The sequence below is a fragment of the Coregonus lavaretus genome, assembly GCF_964263955.1.
Source record: "Coregonus lavaretus genome assembly, chromosome: 17".
Lineage (NCBI taxonomy): Eukaryota > Metazoa > Chordata > Actinopteri > Salmoniformes > Salmonidae > Coregonus > Coregonus lavaretus.
Genome location: NC_140004.1, coordinates 45,093,883 through 45,112,636, shown reverse-complemented (window position 1 = coordinate 45,112,636; position 18,754 = coordinate 45,093,883).

The window sequence follows — 18,754 nt, the reverse complement described above, 5'->3', positions numbered from 1 at the left end:
TCCATACAGACCTTCTCCAGATCCTTCAGGTTTCGGCGCTGTCGCTGGGCAATATGGACTTTCAGCTCCCTCCAAAGATGTTCTATTGGGTTCAGGTCTGGAGACAGGCTAGGCCACTCAAGGACCTTGAGATGCTTCTTACGGAGCCACTCCTTAGTTGCCCTGGCTGTGTGTTTCGGGTCGTTGTCATGCTGGAAGACCCAGCCACGACCCATCTTCAATGCTCTTACTGAGGGAAGGAGGTTGTTGGCCAAGATCTCGTGATACATGGCCCCATCCATCCTCCCCTCAATACGGTGCAGTCGTCCTGTCCCCTTTGCAGAAAAGCATCCCCAAAGAATGATGTTTCCACCTCCATGCTTCACGGTTGGGATGGTGTTCTTGGGGTTGTACTCATCCTTCTTCTTCCTCCAAACACAGCGAGTGGAGTTTAGACCAAAAAGCTATATTTTTGTCTCATCAGACCACATGACCTTCTCCCATTCCTCCTCTGGATCATCCAGATGGTCATTGGCAAACTTCAGATGGGCCTGGACATGCGCTGGCTTGAGCAGGGGGACCTTGCGTGCGCTGCAGGATTTTAATCCATGACAGAGTAGTGTGTTACTAATGGTTTTCTTTGAGACTGTGGTCCCAGCTCTCTTCAGGTCATTGACCAGGTCCTGCCGTGTAGTTCTGGGCTGATCCCTCACCTTCCTCATGATCATTGATGCCCCACGAGGTGAGATCTTGCATGGAGCCCCAGACCGAGGGTGATTGTCCGTCATCTTGAACTTCTTCCATTTTCTAATAATTGCGCCAACAGTTGTTGCCTTCTCACCAAGCTGCTTGCCTATTGTCCTGTAGCCCATCCCAGCCTTGTGCAGGTCTACAATTTTATCCCTGATGTCCTTACACAGCTCTCTGGTCTTGGCCATTGTGGAGAGGTTGGAGTCTGTTTGATTGAGTGTGTGGACAGGTGTCTTTTATACAGGTAACGAGTTGAAATATGTGCAGTTAATACAGGTAATGCGTGGAGATCAGGAGGGCTTCTTAAAGAAAAACTAACAGGTCTGTGAGAGCCGGAATTCTTATTGGTTGGTAGGTGATCAAATACTTATGTCATGCAATAAAATGCAAATTAATTACTTTAAAATCATACAATGTGATTTTCTGGATTTTTGTTTTAGATTCCGTCTCTCACAGTTGAAGTGTACCTATGATAAAAATTACAGACCTCTACATGCTTTGTAAGTAGGAAAACCTGCAAAATCAGCAGTGTATCAAATACTTGTTCTCCCCACTGTACATATGAGATGAGTAATGCAAGATATGTAAACATTATTAAAGTGACTAGTATTCTATTTCTTAAAGTGGCCAGTGATTTCAATAGGCAGCAGCAGCCTCTAGTGTGCTAGTGATGGCTATTTAACAGCCTGATGGCCTTGAGATAGAAGCTTTTTTTAATTATCTCGGTCCCGGCTTTGATGCACCTGTACTGACCTCGCCTTCTGGATGATAGCGGGGTGAACAGGCTGTGGCTGGGGTGTCCTTGATGATCTTTTTGGCCTTCCTGTGATATCGGGTGCTGTAGATGTCCTGGAGGGCGGGTAGTTTGCCCCCGGTAATGCGTTCGGCAGACCGCATCACCCTCTGGAGAGCCCTGCGGTTGCGGGCGGTGCAGTTGCCGTACCAGGCGGTGATACAGCCCGACAGGATGCTCTCAATTGTGCATCTGTAAAAGTTTGTGAGGGTTTTAGGTGCCAAGACAAATGTCTTCAGCCTCCTGAGGTTGAATAGGCTCTGTTGCGCCTTCTTCACCACACTGTCTGCGTGGGTGGACCATTTCAGTTTGTTACATTTACATTTACATTTTAGTCATTTAGCAGACGCTCTTATCCAGAGCGACTTACAGGAGCAATTAGGGTTAAGTGCCTTGCTCAAGGGCACATTAACGTCATTTAGCAGACGCTCTTAGCCAGAGCGACTCACAAATTGGTGCGTTCACCCTATAGCCAGTGGGATAACCACTTTACAATTGGGGGGGGGGGGGGGGGGTAGAAGGATTCCTTTATCCTATCCCAGGTATTCCTTAAAGAGGTGGGGTTTCAAATGTCTCCGGAAGGTGGTGAGTGACTCCGCTGTCCTGGCGTCGTGAGGGAGCTTGTTCCACCATTGGGGTGCCAGAGCAGCGAACAGTTTTGACTGGGCTGAGCGGGAACTATGCTTCCGCAGAGGAAGGGGAGCCAGAAGGCCAGAGGTGGATGAGCGCAATGCCCTCGTTTGGGTGTAGGGACTGATCAGAGCCTGAAGGTACAGAGGTGCCGTTCCCCTCACTGCTCCATAGGCAAGCACCATGGTCTTGTAGCGGATGCGAGCTTCAACTGGAAGCCAGTGGAGTGTGCGGAGGAGGGGGGTGACGTGAGAGAACTTGGGAAGGTTGAACACCAGATGGGCTGCGGCATTCTGGATGAGTTGTAGGGGTTTAATGGCACAGGCAGGGAGGCCAGCCAACAGCGAGTTGCAGTAGTCCAGACGGGAGATGACAAGTGCCTGGATTAGGACCTGTGCCGCTTCCTGTGTAAGGCAGGGTCGTACTCTCCGAATGTTGTAGAGCATGAACCTGCAGGAGCGGGTCACCGCCTTGATGTTGGCGGAGAATGACAGGGTGTTGTCCAGGGTCACGCCTAGGCTCTTCGCACTCTGGGAGGAGGACACAGCGGAGTTGTCAACCGTGATGGCGAGATCATGGAACGGGCAGTCCTTCCCCGGGAGGAAGAGCAGCTCCGTCTTGCCAGGGTTCAGCTTGAGGTGGTGATCCGTCATCCATACTGATATGTCTGCCAGACATGCAGAGATGCGATTCGCCACCTGGTTATCAGAAGGGGGAAAGGAGAAGATTAGTTGTGTATCATCAGCGTAGCAATGATAGGAGAGACCATGTGAGGATATGACAGAGCCAAGTGACTTGGTGTATAGGGAGAAAAGGAGAGGGCCTAGAACTGAGCCTTGGGGGACACCAGTGGTGAGAGCACGTGGTGCGGAGACAGCTTCTCGCCACGCCACTTGGTAGGAGCGACCGGTCAGGTAGGACGCAATCCAGGAGTGAGCCGCGCCGGAGATGCCCAGCTCGGAGAGGGTGGAGAGGAGGATCTGATGGTTCACAGTATCAAAGGCAGCAGACAGGTCTAGAAGGACAAGAGCAGAGGAGAGAGAGTTAGCTTTAGCAGTGCGGAGAGTCTCCGTGACACAGAGAAGAGCAGTCTCAGTTGAATGACCAGTCCTGAAACCTGATTGGTTTGGATCAAGAAGGTCATTCTGAGAGAGATAGCAAGAGAGTTGGCTAAAGACGGCACGCTCAATAGTTTTGGAAAGAAAAGAAAGAAGGGATACTGGTCTGTAGTTGTTGACATCAGTGGGGTCGAGTGTTGGTTTTTTGAGAAGGGGAGCAACTCTCGCTCTCTTGAAGACGGAAGGGACATGGCCAGCGGTCAAGGATGAGTTGATCAACGAGGTGAGGTAGGGGAGAAGGTCACCGGAGATGGTCTGGAGAAGGGAGGAGGGGATGGGGTCAAGCGGGCAGGTTGTTGGGCGGCCTGCAGTCACAAGTCGCAGGATTTTATCTGGAGAGAGAGGGGAGAAAGAGGTCAAAGCATAGGGTAGGGCAGTGTGAGCAGGACCAGCAGTGTCATTAGACTTAACAAACGAGGATCGGATGTCGTCAACCTTCTTTTCAAAGTGGTTGACGAAGTCATCCACAGAGAGACAGGAGGGGGGGGGGGAGGGGGGGGGGGGGGGGGGGAGGATTCAGGAGGGAGGAAAATGTGGCAAAGAGCTTCCTAGGGTTAGAGGCAGATGCTTGGAATTTAGAGTGGTAGAAGGTGGCCTTAGCAGCAGAAACAGATGAAGAAAATGTAGAGAGGAGGGAGTGAAAAGATGCCAGGTCGGCAGGGAGTTTAGTTTTCTTCCATTTCCGCTCCGCTGCCCGGAGCTCTGTTCTGTGAGCTCGCAGTGAGTCGTCAAGCCACGGAGCTGGAGGGGAGGACCGAGCCGGCCGGGAGGATAGGGGACACAGAGAGTCAAAGGATGCAGAAAGGGAGGAGAGGAGGGTTGAGGAGGCAGAATCAGGAGATTGGAGGGAGAAGGATTGAGCAGAGGGAAGAGATGATAGGATGGAAGAGGAGAGAGTAGTGGGAGAGAGAGAGCGGAGGTTGCGGCGGCGCATTACCATCTGTGTAGGGGCAGAGTGAGTAGTGTGGGAGGAGAGCGAGAGAGAAAAGGAAACAAAGTAGTGGTCGGAGACATGGAGGGGAGTTGCAGTGAGATTAGTAGAGGAGCAGCATCTAGTGAAGATGAGGTCAAGCGTATTGCCTGCCTTGTGAGTAGGGGGGGACGGTGAGAGGGTGAGGTCAAAAGAGGAGAGGAGTGGAAAGAAGGAGGCAGAGAGAAATGAGTCAAATGTGGACATAGGGAGGTTGAAATCCCCCAAAACTGTGAGGGGTGAGCCATCCTCAGGAAAGGAACTTATCAAGGCGTCAAGCTCATTGATGAACTCTCCAAGGGAACCTGGAGGGCGATAGATGACAAGGATATTAAGCTTAAATGGGCTAGTGACTGTGACAGCATGGAATTCAAATGAGGAGATAGACAGATGGGTTAGGGGAAAAATTGAGAATGACCACTTGGGAGAGATGAGGATTCCTGTACCACCACCCCTCTGACCAGATGCTCTCGGGGTATGCGAGAACACATGGTCAGACGAGGAGAGAGCAGTAGGAGTAGCAGTGTTTTTAGTGATGTGTATGCCAAGGAACTTGAATTTTTCCACCTTCTCCACTGCGGTCCCGTCGATGTGGATAGGGGGGTGTACCCTCTGCTGTTTCCTGAAGTCCACGATCATCTCCTTTGTTTTGTTGACGTTGAGTGAGAGGTTATTTTCCTGGCACCACACTCCCAGAGCCCTCACCTCCTCCCCGTAGGCTATCTCGTCATTGTTGGTAATCAAGCCTACTACTGTTGTGTCGTCTGCAAACTTGACGATTGAGTTGGAGGCGTGCATGGCTACGCAGTCATGGGTGAACAGGGAGTACAGGATGGGGCTGAGCACGCACCCTTGTGGGGCCCAAGTGTTGAGGATCAGCGAAGTGGAGATGTTGTTTCCTACCTTCACCACCTGGGGGGCGGCCCGTCAGGAAGTCCAGGACCCAGTTGCACAGGGCGGGGTTCAGACCCAGGGCCTCGAGCTTAATGATGGCTTGGAGGGTACTATGGTGTTGAATACTGAGCTATAGTCAATGAACAGCATTCTTACATAGGTATTCCTCTTGTACAGATGGGATAGGGCAGTGTGCAGTGTGCTGGCGATTGCATCGTCTGTGGATCTATTGGGGCGGTAAGCAAATTGAAGTTGGTCTAGGGTGACAGGTAAGGTAGAGGTGATTTGATCCTTGACTAGTCTCTCAAAGCACTTCATGATGACAGAGGTGAGTGCTACGGGGCGATAGTCATTTAGTTCAGTTACCTTTGCTTTCTTGGGTACAGGAACAATGGTGGCCATCTTGAAGCATGTGGAGACAGCAGACTGGGATAGGGAGATATTGAATATGTCCGTAAACACACCAGCCATTTTCAAAGTGAAAGAACATTTTCCAAATTAATTAAAACAATAAATAATTATAATGTCTTCATTGCGTATGTATTGATTACCTATGTCTTCACACCCCAGAAGTAATACTTAGTGGAAGCTCCTTTGGCAGCCATTACGGCTGTGAATCATTTTAGAATAAGATTATACCAACTTTGCACAACTTTTAGGATAACTCTTTAACAACTTTGCACAACTCTTAGAGCAATATACAAGCCAAATCCATTGTTTTCTTCAAAATTGCTCAGCTCAGTACGTTTGGTTGGGAATGATTGATAGACAAGCTCAGTACGTTTGGTTGGGAATCAATGATAGACAGCTACAGTCGCTAGTGAAAGTCTACACGCCCCTTGCACAGTCTTCACATTCTTCTGCCTTAAAACAAAATCTAAAAAGGGATTAAATTTGATTTTCTTCCTATCGATCTACACAACCTACTACACAATTTCAAAGTAAAAGAAAAATTATAGAAAATGTTCCAAATTACTAAGAAATATAAAATTAGGATGTACTGATTGCATCTGTCTTCACACCCCAGAGTTAATACTTGGTGGAAGCACCTTTGGTAGCCATTACAGCTGTAAATCATTTTTAATCAGATTCTACCAACTTTGCACAACTCTTAACTCTACATATATACATTGTTTTTGTCTAAATTGCTCAGCTCAGTAAAATTTGGTTGTGAATCATTGATGGACAACAATATTCAAACCTTGTCTTTGATTTTCAAGCTAATTTAAATCAGGACCAGTGGCGACCCGTCATTCAGGGCAGGTGGGGCAGAGTCCCACCTGTTTTGAGCCCCACCTGTTTACCAAAAAAAGAAATACTTTTTTTTTTGTTGCTTGTTTTGCATGTTATTTTGTCATTAATATACAGTTGAAGTCGGAAGTTTACATACTCCTTAGCCAAATACATTTAAACTCAGTTTTTCACAATTCCTGACATTTAATCCTAGTAAAAATTCCCTGTTTTAGGTCAGTTAGGATCACCACTTTATTTTAAGAATGTGAAATGTCAGAATAATAGTAGAGAGAATTATTTATTTCAGCTTTTATTTATTTCATCGCATTCCCAGTGGGTCAGAAGTTTACATACACTCAATTAGTATTCGGTAGCGTTGCCTTTAAATTGTTTCACTTGGGTCAAACGTTTCGGGTAGCCTTCCACAAGCTTCCCACAATAAGTTGGGTGCATTTTGGCCCATTCCTCCTGACAGAGCTGGTGTAACTGAGTCAGGTTTGTAGGCCTCCTTGCTCGCACACGCTTTTTCAGTTCTGCCCACAAATGTTCTATAGGATTGAGGTCAGGGCTTTGTGATGGCCACTCCAATACCTTGACTTTGTTATCCTTAAGCCATTTTGCCACAACTTTGGAAGTATGCTTGGGGTCATTGTCCATTTGGAAGACCCATTTGCGACCAAGCTTTAACTTCCTGACTGATGTCTTGAGATGTTGCTTCAATATATCCACATAATTGTCCTTCCTCATGATGCCATCTATTTTGTGAAGTGCACCAGTCCCTCCTGCAGCAAAGCACCTCCACAGCATGATGCTGCCACCCCCGTGCTTCACAGTTGGGATGGTGTTCTTCGGCTTGCAAGCAATCCCCTTTTTCCTCCAAACATAACGATGGTCATTATGGCCAACCAGTTCTAGTTTTGTTTCATTAGACCAGAGGACATTTCTCAAGAAAGTACGATCTTTGTCCCCATGTGCAGTTGCAAACCGTAGTCTGTCATTTTTATGGTGGTTTTAGAGCAGTGGCTTCTTCCTTGCTGAGCGGCCTTTCAGGTTATGTCGATGTAGGATTCGTTTTACTGTGGATATATATACTTTTGTACCTGTTTCCCCAGCATCTCACAAGGTCCTTTGCTGTTGTTCTGGGATTGATTTGCACTTTTCGCACCAAAGTACGTTAATCTCTAGGAGACAGAACGCGTCTCCTTCCTGAGCGGTATGACGGCTGCGTGGTCCCATGGTGTTATACTTGCGTACTATTGTTTGTACAGATGAACGTGGTACCTTCAGGCATTTGTAAATTGCTCCCAAGGATGAACCAGACTTGTGGCGGTCTACAATTTTTTTTCTGAAGGCTTGGCTGATTTCTTTTGATTTTCCCATGATGTCAAGCAAAGAGGCTCTGAGTTTGAAGGTAGGCCTTGAAATACATCCACAGGTACACCTCCAATTGACTCAAATGATGTCAATTAGCCTATCAGAAGCTTCTAAAGCCATGACATCATTTTCTGGAATGTATCAAGCTGTTTAAAGGCACAGTCAACTTAGTGTATGTAAACATCTGACCAACTGGAACTGTGATTCAGTGAATTATAAGTGAAATAATCTGTCTGTGAACAATTGTTGGAAAAATGACTTGTGTCATGCACACAGTAGATGTCCTAACCAATTTGCCAAAACGATAGTTTGATAACAAGAAATGTGTGGAGTGGTTGAAAAACTAGTTTTAATGACTCCAACCTAAGTGTATGTAAACTTCCGACTTCAACTGTATATATTTTACGGCAACAACCTGGGGAAGAGATACAGGGGATGAATGAGCCGATTGGAAGCTGGGGATGATTAGGTGGCCATGATCGTAAGGCAATTTAGACAGGACACCGGGGTTAGCACAACTATTCACTCCACTGAATAGCAGGCTAGTGATTGCTTTGCAATGCTTGCAGTTAGCCACTGATTCCTTCCAAACCACTCATTGTTGAATTTGCGTTTTCCAACTTGTCGTATAATGTTTATGTCCAATGGGCGATGAGCACCGATACGTTTTATTTATAATTCCTCTGTAGCTCAATTGGTAAAGCATGGCACTTGTAACGCCAGGGTAGTGGGTTCGATCCCCGGGACCACCCATGCGTAAAAATGTATGCACGCATGACTGTAAGTCGCTTTGGATAAAAGCGTCTGCTAAATGGCTTATTATTATTATTATAATTGACAAGGATTGAAAAGGATTTTCCAGCAGATTGTCGACTTGATTCATGATGATGACTGCTAGCTTGCTAACTAAGATTGTGAAAGTATAATGTTGACATGATCAGTCCAATCAAAGCTAAGGTAGATATAACGTGATTTGACATCATTTTATCTGTGGCCAATGACCTTGAGCCTTCTTGGATGGGCACTTCTAATGTAACTCTATGGCAGCACCGAAGGGGCTTGAATTTTCGAGCTCTACCCTTAGATTTTGCTGTGACGTAGTGTCCCCATGACTGACAGAACACTGAGCCAATCACGGTGCAACTAGAGAACATTACCAACCCCTACGCTCCGTATTTTCCGCTGGCTGCCCCACCACCACAGAAAGCACTGAGCTAGGCTGAAACACCTCCATTTTGGATCTGCCTTACTCGAGAAAGCAAAAAAAAGACTATGTTTGTATGGGGCTTTATTAATTCAATGAAATATTTTTTACGTTGTTTTCAAACTGATATGTGACATGTATTAATGCCAAAATAACACGCAAAACAGGCTTAATAGGTGGGGCTCTGCCCTACCTGCCCTGAATGACGGATTGCCACTGGGTGGATACTACACACGATCTGTTGTATAACAGGGGTTTCCCAGGGGTTTCCCAGGGGCTGGGACCCATGTGGTCCAAAACGTTATACTTTTGACTCATCTGTCCATAAAACATTCTCCCAAGAGTCTTGATGATCATCCAGGAGCTTTTTGGCAAACTTGAGTCAACTTTGTTGGACGAGATGGGTCCCATTATGCCTGGCAAAAACCAAACACTGCATTTCACAGTAAGAACCTCATACCAATGGTCAAGCATTGTGGTCGCAATGTGATGGTTTGAGGATGCCATGCTGCCTCAGGACCCGGACGACTTGCCTTAATAGATTGAACCATGAATTCTGCTCTGTATCAGTGTCACGACTTCCTCCGAAGCTGCCTCCTCTCCTTGTTCGGGCATGCTTCGGCGTTCGTCGTCACCAGCCTTCTAGCCACTGCCGCTCCTCATCTCATCATTCCATTTGTTTTGTCTTGTTTATTACACACACCTGGTTCATATCCCCTCATCAGTACCTGTATAAGTGTTCCCTCTGCCCCCCTGTCTTTGTGTGTGATTAGTTATTGTGGATGTGACTCTAGCTCGGTGGAGCTACTTTGTATTGTGTATCTACAGGATATTCACCCCTGTGCCTTGTTTTCTCCAGTGCGCCATATTTACCCCACTGGAGTGTTTTACGCATTGCTGCGTACCGCTGTGTTCCTGAATAAACCATCTGTTCTGTGATTTACCCTCCTGCGCCTGACTCCGTCCAAAATCACCCACTACAATCAGAGAATTCTACAGGAGATTGTCAGGCCGTCCGTCTGTGAGCTGAAGCTGAGGCCTTGTCAAAGTCCAGAACTAATCCCAATTGAGATGTTGTGGCAGGACCTGAAATTAGCAGTTCATGCTTGAAAACCCACAAACGTCTCTGAGTTAAAGCAGTTCTGCTGGAAGAGTGGGCCAAAATTCCTCCACAGCGACGTGAGAGACTGATCAACAACTACAGGAAGCATTTGGTTGCAGTCATTGCAGCTAAAGGTGGAACAACCAGTTATTGAGTGTAAGGGGGCAATTACTTTTTTTCACACTGGGGAATTGGGTGTTGCATAACTTTGTTAATAAAATAAGTATTAAATAAGTGCTCAGGTTCCCTTTATCTAATATTAGGTTTTGGTTGAAGATCTGATAACATTCAGTATCAAAAGTAGAGAAAATCAGAAATGGAACCAATACTTTCTCATGGTGCTGTAGTATTTGTACTGTACTGTACGCCACTACACTAAATACACAGCTTCTTCATTTCCTTGGCATATTAATTTATGACGTGTTACTTTTAAATAGTTCATACTTTATTATTCTGTAACTACTATTTTAACATGAGGGAAAAAAGTATTTGATCCCCTGCTGATTTTGTACGTTTGCCCAATGACAAAGAAATGATCAGTCTATAATTTTAAGGGTAGGTTTATTTGAACAGTGAGAGACAGAATAACAACAACAAAAAATCCAGAAAAACGCATGTAAAAAATGTTATAAATTGATTTGGATTTTAATGAGGGAAATAAGTATTTGACCCCCTCTCAATCAGAAAGATTTCTGGCTCCCAGGTGTCTTTTATACAGGTAACGAGCTGAGATTAGGAGCACACTCTTAAAGGGAGTGCTCCTAATCTCAGCTTGTTACCTGTATAAAAGACACCTGTCCACAGAAGCAATCAATCAATCAGATTCCAAACTCTCCACCATGGCCAAGACCAAAGAGCTCTCCAAGGATGTCAGGGACAAGATTGTAGATCTACACAAGGCTGGAATGGGCTACAAGACCATCGCCAAGCAGCTTGGTGAGAAGGTGACAACAGTTGGTGCGATTATTCGCAAATGGAAGAAACACAAAATAATTGTCAATCTCCCTCGGCCTGGGGCTCCATGCAATGATCATGAGAACGGTGAGGAATCAGCCCAGAACTACACAGGAGGATCTTGTCAATGATCTCAAGGCAGCTGGGACCATAGTCACCAAGAAAACAATTGGTAACACACTACGCCGTGAAGGACTGAAATCCTGCAGCGCCCGCAAGGTCCCCCTGCTCAAGAAAGCACATATACATGCCGGTCTGAAGTTTGCCAATGAACATCTGAATGATTCAGAGGAGAACTGGGTGAAAGTGTTGTGGTCAGATGAGACCAAAATCGAGCTCTTTGGCATCAACTCAACTCGCCGTGTTTGGAGGAGGAGGAATGCTGCCTATGACCCCAAGAACACCATCCCCACCGTCAAACATGGAGGTGGAAACATTATGCTTTGGGGGTGTTTTTCTGCTAAGGGGACAGGACAACTTCACCACATCATAGGGACGATGGACGGGGCCATGTACTGTAAAATCTTGGGTGAGAACCTCCTTCCCTCAGCCAGGGCATTGAAAATGGGTCGTGGATGGGTATTCCAGCATGACAATGACCCAAAACACACGGCCAAGGCAACAAAAGAGTGGCTCAAGAATAAGCACATTAAGGTCCTGGAGTGGCCTAGCAAGTCTCCAGACCTTAATCCCATAGAAAATCTGTGGAGGGAGCTGAAGGTTCGAGTTGCCAAACGTCAGCCTCGAAACCTTATTGACTTGGAGAAGATCTGCAAAGAGGAGTGGGACAAAATCCCTCCTGAGATGTGTGCAAACCTGGTGGCCAACTACAAGAAACGTCTGACCTCTGTGATTGCCAACAATTGTTTTGCCACCAGGGGTCAAATACTTATTTCCCTCATTAAAATGCAAATCAATTTATAACATTTTTGGCATGCGTTTTTCTGGATTTATTTGTTGTTATTCTGTCTCACTGTTCAAATAAACCTACCATTAAAATTATAGACTGATCATGTCTTTGTCCGTGGGCAAACGTACAAAATCAGCAGGGGATCAAAAACATTTTTCCCTCACTGTAGCCTAAGTAAATACCTTGCCATTACTGTCCTTAAAGTAAAATGCTTCCACAGGATGAAGTTGAGAAAACCACCAAAAACTGTCTGCCTGAATCCAGACTCTGATACAGACTGAGTGGGTCTTGAAGAACTGACCCAAACATGATGACCCAAACTATGTAATGATGGTGGAAACTGACCAACTCGCTCTGGATAACAGCATCTGCTAAATTACCAACAATTAAATGTAAATCTCCGAGTGGCGCAGTGGTCTAAGGCACTGCATCGCAGTGCTAGCTGTGCCACTAGAGATCCTGGTTCGAATCCAGGCTCTGTCGTAGCCTGGATTCGATTCCCACGGGGGTATAAAAAAATTAATAATGTAAGGCGCTCTGGATAAGAGCGTCTGCTAAATAATGTAAATGTAAATATGTTGTCTTTCTCTGTTGTCTCATCTCAAGGAGTTGAGGTACTTTAGTTCTCCTTGAGGTTCAAAGCTACGGTGGAAATGACCAAAGCCTGTATTACCCTTAAATACATCTCTGGTTTGACCTGATTAATTCAAATCTTTAAACTGATGCTAAGGCTTCCTCCCTGAGCAGGTTTCAACAGGGGAACGGATCTCCCATTCAAATGCTCTGATGAGGTACTTTAGTTCTCCTCCTGACAATGTAATTAGAAAGGAGACGATTTATTTCAAAGCTTTCAAAGCTACAGTGGTAATGACCAAAGCCTGTATCAACATTAAAAACATCTTTGGTATGACCTGATGAATTAAAATCTTTAAACAGATGCTAAGGCTTCCTCCCTGAGCAGGTTTCAACAGGGGAACGGATCTCCTATTCAAATGCTCTGATGTGGAACAACCACAATACAAAAGGCAGACAAACAATATTAAACTTTTGTTTGCAGCAGCCTTGCCTTTAAGGTTAAAAGATTTTATCGTCTGTTAACAGTTTAGGCTAAGTAAATTAAAGGTATAATTGAATTGTTATTTCACAGGGTTGTTCCGTTGTTGAATTGGACCTTCATTTATTTATTGATGGATTGTTTTCCATGTGTAGTGTAATGGAAGTGTGTTCTCATATGTAAAACCGTTGAACCTGCATCTATCTAGGACCAGATCTGTCGTAATGCATTAAAACTATTTTATCTCCGTGAGCTAACCTTGATCAATAAAGGTTCATTAATGAAACCTTTTGATATATACAGTATACGAAGCCCATTGTTTTTATTTGAATAAGAAGATTGATGAAACTGTTGGACGTCAGTTCAGTGCTTGACAAAATCATACTGCTGCAAACTTCATGGGACAATTGTAGGAAACAGTATTATCTCAACACATCCTGTCTTAACACCTTATCATATCTACATATGAAGGCAGGAAATCTGTCTATGGGTTGACAGGAACTTCCCCCTCTCTGGGAGTTACCCTGCCTCTCCACATGTTGTCACATGCCACACCCACAAATTGGATGTTTGAATCCCCCTAAATCTAAACTATTTGCCAGTGACACACACTCATTTCATTTCCTCACACATCACACTCATTGAAAGACACCCTGTGCCTATAACACTCACAGAAATGGACCTGGTCATTTGCAGGTGTATTATTATTTAGGCTTGATTGACCTGTTCCCATCACAATCAATGGACATGTTGTTGCCAGTCAAATGGTCAAAACAGCTTCCAGTATCATAGTAATTTTACCCACACATTGACGATTATTTCTGTGAGCTGAGCAGGCTATTTGTTCTTACAAACACAATCTTTAGTGACAGTGTTTCCCTCTACTGGCTGTCCAGGGTAGTGGTAATTGTTATTGTGTAAGGGTTTTTCATCATGCACCAGAGGGCGCTAATGTCATGTGTCAATCTGTCAGTGTTGATCAGCCTCACTGTCACGATTTCACTGATTACCACCACACCACAAAGTCTATAGAAAAACACAAAGTCTATGCCTAATAAAATGCACTTCAATTTGATTGTAAATGTTCAAGTCCTACAGATGTTCACTAAAAATGCATTTTGCTCAGCTGATTAAACCAGCTGAATAAACCAGTGCTCATGATAGTGATATCAGGAACTCAAAAGGAGACTGGTCTCTGCCCATACACACCCATACACATTCTTATCACTATATAGGGCTAGCACACCAGGAAGAAGCAGCCCACAGTGGAACCTTCTGAGTGCAGTCTTGTGGTTCCTTGTGGGTTCCTTAGTGGTTCCTTGTGGGTTCCTTAGTGGTTCCTTGTGGGTTCCTTAGTGGTTCCTTGTGGGTTCCTTAGTGGTTCCTTGTGGATTCCTTAGTGGTTCCTTGTGGGTTCCTTAGTGGTTCCTTGTGGGTTCCTTAGTGGTTCCTTCTGGGTTCCTTAGTGGTTCCTGTGTAGATGAGTCTTCTCTAGTGTGGGGGCATGCAGTAGGAAAACATATCAAACATAGGGCTGAGGGAACATAGGGCTGAGGGAACATAGGGCTGAGGGAACGTAGGGCTGAGGGAACATAGGGCTGAGGGAACATAGGGCCCCTGGAACATACGGCTGAGGGAACATACGGCTGAGGGAACATAGGGCCCCTGGAACATACGGTTGAGGGAACATACAGCTGAGGGAACATACGGCTGAGGGAACATACGGCTGAGGGTACATACGGCTGAGGGAACATATGGCTGAGGGAACATACGGTTGAGGGAACATAGGGCTGAGGGAACATACGGCTGAGGGAACATAGGGCTGAGGGAACATAGGGCTGAGGGAACATACGGCTGAGGGAACATAAGGCTGAGGGAACATAGGGCCCCTGGAATATACGGCTGAGGGAACATACGGCTGAGGGAACATAGGGCTGAGGGAACATACGGCTGAGGGAACATAGGGCCCCTGGAACATACGGCTGAGGGAAATAACGGCTGAGGGAACATACGGCTGAGGGAACATAGGGCTGAGGGAACATAGGGCTGAGGGAACATACGGCTGAGGGAACATAGGGCTGAGGGAACATACGGCTGAGGGAACATATGGCTGAGGGAACATAGGGCTGAGGGAACATACAGCTGAGGGAACATAGGGCCCCTGGAACATACGGCTGAGGGAACATATGGCTGAGGGAACATACGGTTGAGGGAACATAGGGCTGAGGGAACATACGGCTGAGGGAACATAGGGCTGAGGGAACATAGGGCTGAGGGAACATACGGCTGAGGGAACATAAGGCTGAGGGAACATAGGGCCCCTGGAATATACGGCTGAGGGAACATACGGCTGAGGGAACATAGGGCTGAGGGAACATACGGCTGAGGGAACATAGGGCCCCTGGAACATACGGCTGAGGGAAATAACGGCTGAGGGAACATACGGCTGAGGGAACATAGGGCTGAGGGAACATACGGCTGAGGGAACATAGGGCTGAGGGAACATAGGGCTGAGGGAACATACGGCTGAGGGAACATAGGGCTGAGGGAACATACGGCTGAGGGAACATATGGCTGAGGGAACATAGGGCTGAGGGAACATACAGCTGAGGGAACATAGGGCCCCTGGAACATACGGCTGAGGGAACATACGGCTGAGGGAACATAGGGCTGAGGGAACATACGGCTGAGGGGAACATACGGCTGAGGGAACATAGACATGGTCCCAAGCTAGGCACACTCATTTCCAATGGAAACTAGACAACAAACATCTATAAGAGATAACTAGAATAACATTTCTAACAGTTTCCACTTTATACTGCCTGGACAATGGCGACCCGTCATTCAGGGCAGGTGAGAGCCCCACCTGTTTTGAGCCCTACATTTGTATCAAAAAATATATATATATGGGTTTTTTCGGGGCTTACCTGTTTTGCATGTTATTTTGGCATTAATACGTGTCACATACCAGTTTGCAAACAATGTAAAAAAAATATATACAAACATCATTGAGTTAATAAAGCCGCACACAAACATTGTCTCTTTTTTGCTTTCTTGAGTAAGGCAGATCCAAAATGGAGGTGTTTCAGCCTAGCTCAGTGCTTTCTGTGGTGGTGGGGCAGCCAGCAGAAAATACGGAGCATAGGTGTTGGTAATGTTCTCTAGTTGCGCCATGATTAGCTCAGTGTTCTGTCACTCATGGGGACACTACGTCACCATCAAGTCTAAGGGTAGACCTCGAAAATTCAAGCCCCTTGGATGCTGCCATTGAGTTACATTAGAAGTGCCCATCCAAGAAGGCTCAGGATCATTGGACTGATCATGTCAATATCATACTTTCAAAATCTTAGGTAACAGTCATCATCATGAATCAAGTCGCAATCTACTGGCAAATCCTTTTTAATCCTTGTCATATGAAGATAAATAATGAAGATAAATTATAGATAAAACGTATCCGTGCTCATCGGCCATTAGACATAAACATTACACAACAAGTTGGAAATCGCAAATTCAACAATGAGTGGTTTGGAAGGAATCAGTGACAGTGGCTAACTGCAACCATTGCAAAGCAATCACTAGCCTGCTATTCAGTGGAGAGGCTGTGTGGTCCCAAATCTGGGATTAAGGGTCTCTTTTCCAAGTTTAAATGATAAACATTCAACATTGTCCGTGCTGTCAATGAAGCATGATTTGTGCCGCGCTCAAAACAACTGTTAACTCGGAACTGCGACAACTTGACTTCAGTGAGTTCAAGACAACTGGGAAGTCGGGAAAAAACGAGCTCCGACTGGGAAAATACGTTTTGAACGGTCATCCAACTCGGAATTGTAAGTCGGGAACTCGGGCCTCTTTCTAGAGTTACGACCTGAAGATCAATGACGTCATCATGATTCGACCTTGTTTTTTCCAGAGTTCCCAGTTGTCTTGAATGCACCATAAATCCAGAGAATGACAGACTTTGATGACAAAATTTGCCCACGAAGGACCGCTGCGTCACCTTCCTGTTCAAGTGAGCACAGCACAACAAGGTGAATCCCAAAATGTCTTGTATGCTGCTGCATAAATGATGTAATATGCAAGGGAGATATGTATACTGTAGCTAAGAAAGTAATACTGAGTGTATGTTGTGTAGTGAGCTGTAAATAGCCCATGTGCTTCACCCTAATAATTTGGTCTATTTTCCCCTCTTAATTTCACCTACTGTTCTGACTTGGTGGAGCACATGTAGCCTATAACCTGTTTTAGAGAAATGTCATCATCGAATATTGTAAGAGCTTTCTTTGTCTGCTTATATGCCCCCTTTATTTATCCTACGGTTCTGACTTAGTGTACAGGGAGAATACTGTAAGAACGGCCCATGTTCTGAATTCTGTCGCTGTACATTTCAAAAGTGCTAAACAAATAGTTATATTGACTACGTCCGTCCTAGCTCGCTCATTAATGTCTTAATCGAAATTATGGATTGCCTCTTATCCGCTCGTCGTTCCCTTATGCCATAGTTTGTACATATCAATTGTCATTAGAAACCACATTTGTTTAAGCAAGTCAGCCATATCAGCTATGTTTTTTTTTAAAGGCAGTACATGAGGCTGAATGAACTGTTTTACTGCCAGACAAGGCTCCACTGATGTAGCGGTGGTAAGGATTCACTCCATGGTGCTGAAAAGAAAGCTCTGCTGTTGGGACAGCTTTACGTCTCCCGAGTGGCGCAGTGGTCTAAGGCACTGCATCGCAGTGCTAGCTGTGCCACTAGAGATCCTGGTTCGAATCCAGGCTCTGTCGTAGCCAGCCGCCACCAGGAGACCCATGGGGCGGCGCACAATTGGCCCAGCGTCGTCCATGGTAGGGGAGGGAATGGCCGGCAGGGGATGTAGCTCAGTTGGTAGAGCATGGCGTTTGCAACGCCAGGGTTGTGGGTTCGATAAAAATAATGTATGTGCTAACTGTAAGTCGCTCTGGATAAGAGCGTCTGCTAAATGACTTAAATGTAAAATGTAGGCCCTAACAGTTTGTGGGAACCGTTTGTCACTGTTATAGTGCAATTAATGTATTGTTCAGTGTTGTGTTGTGGCTTTGCTGGCATGCATCAAGAACACATTTTTTTTTTAGTTTGCCCCACCAAGATTTACATGCTAAAATCGCCACTGGTCAGGACTGAGACTAAACCACTCAGAAACACTCAACACCTCTTGGAAAGCCATTCTGGTGTGCTTTGGCATAACCTAGTGGTTAAAGCGTTGGGCCAGTAACCAAAAGGTTGCTGGTTTGAAAACCCGAGCCGACAAGGTGAAAAATCTGTTGATGTGCCCTTGAACAAGGCACTTAATCCTAATTTGCTCCAGGAGCACCGTACTACTATTGCGGTACTATGGCTGACCCTGTAAAACAACACATTTCACTGCACCTATCGCGGTACTATGGCTGACCCTGTAAAACAACACATTTCACTGCACCTATCATAGTGCTATGGCTGACCCTGTAAAACAACACATTTCACTGCACCTATCGTAGTGCTATGGCTGACCCTGTAAAACAACACATTTCACTGCACCTATCGTAGTGCTATGGCTGACCCTGTAAAACAACACATTTCGTTGCACCTATCGTAGTGCTATGGCTGACCCTGTAAAACAACACATTTCACTGCACCTATCATAGTGCTATGGCTGACCCTGTAAAACAACACATTTCACTGCACCTATCATAGTGCTATGGCTGACCCTGTAAAACAACACATTTCGTTGCACCTATCGTAGTGCTATGGTTGACCCTGTAAAACAACACATTTC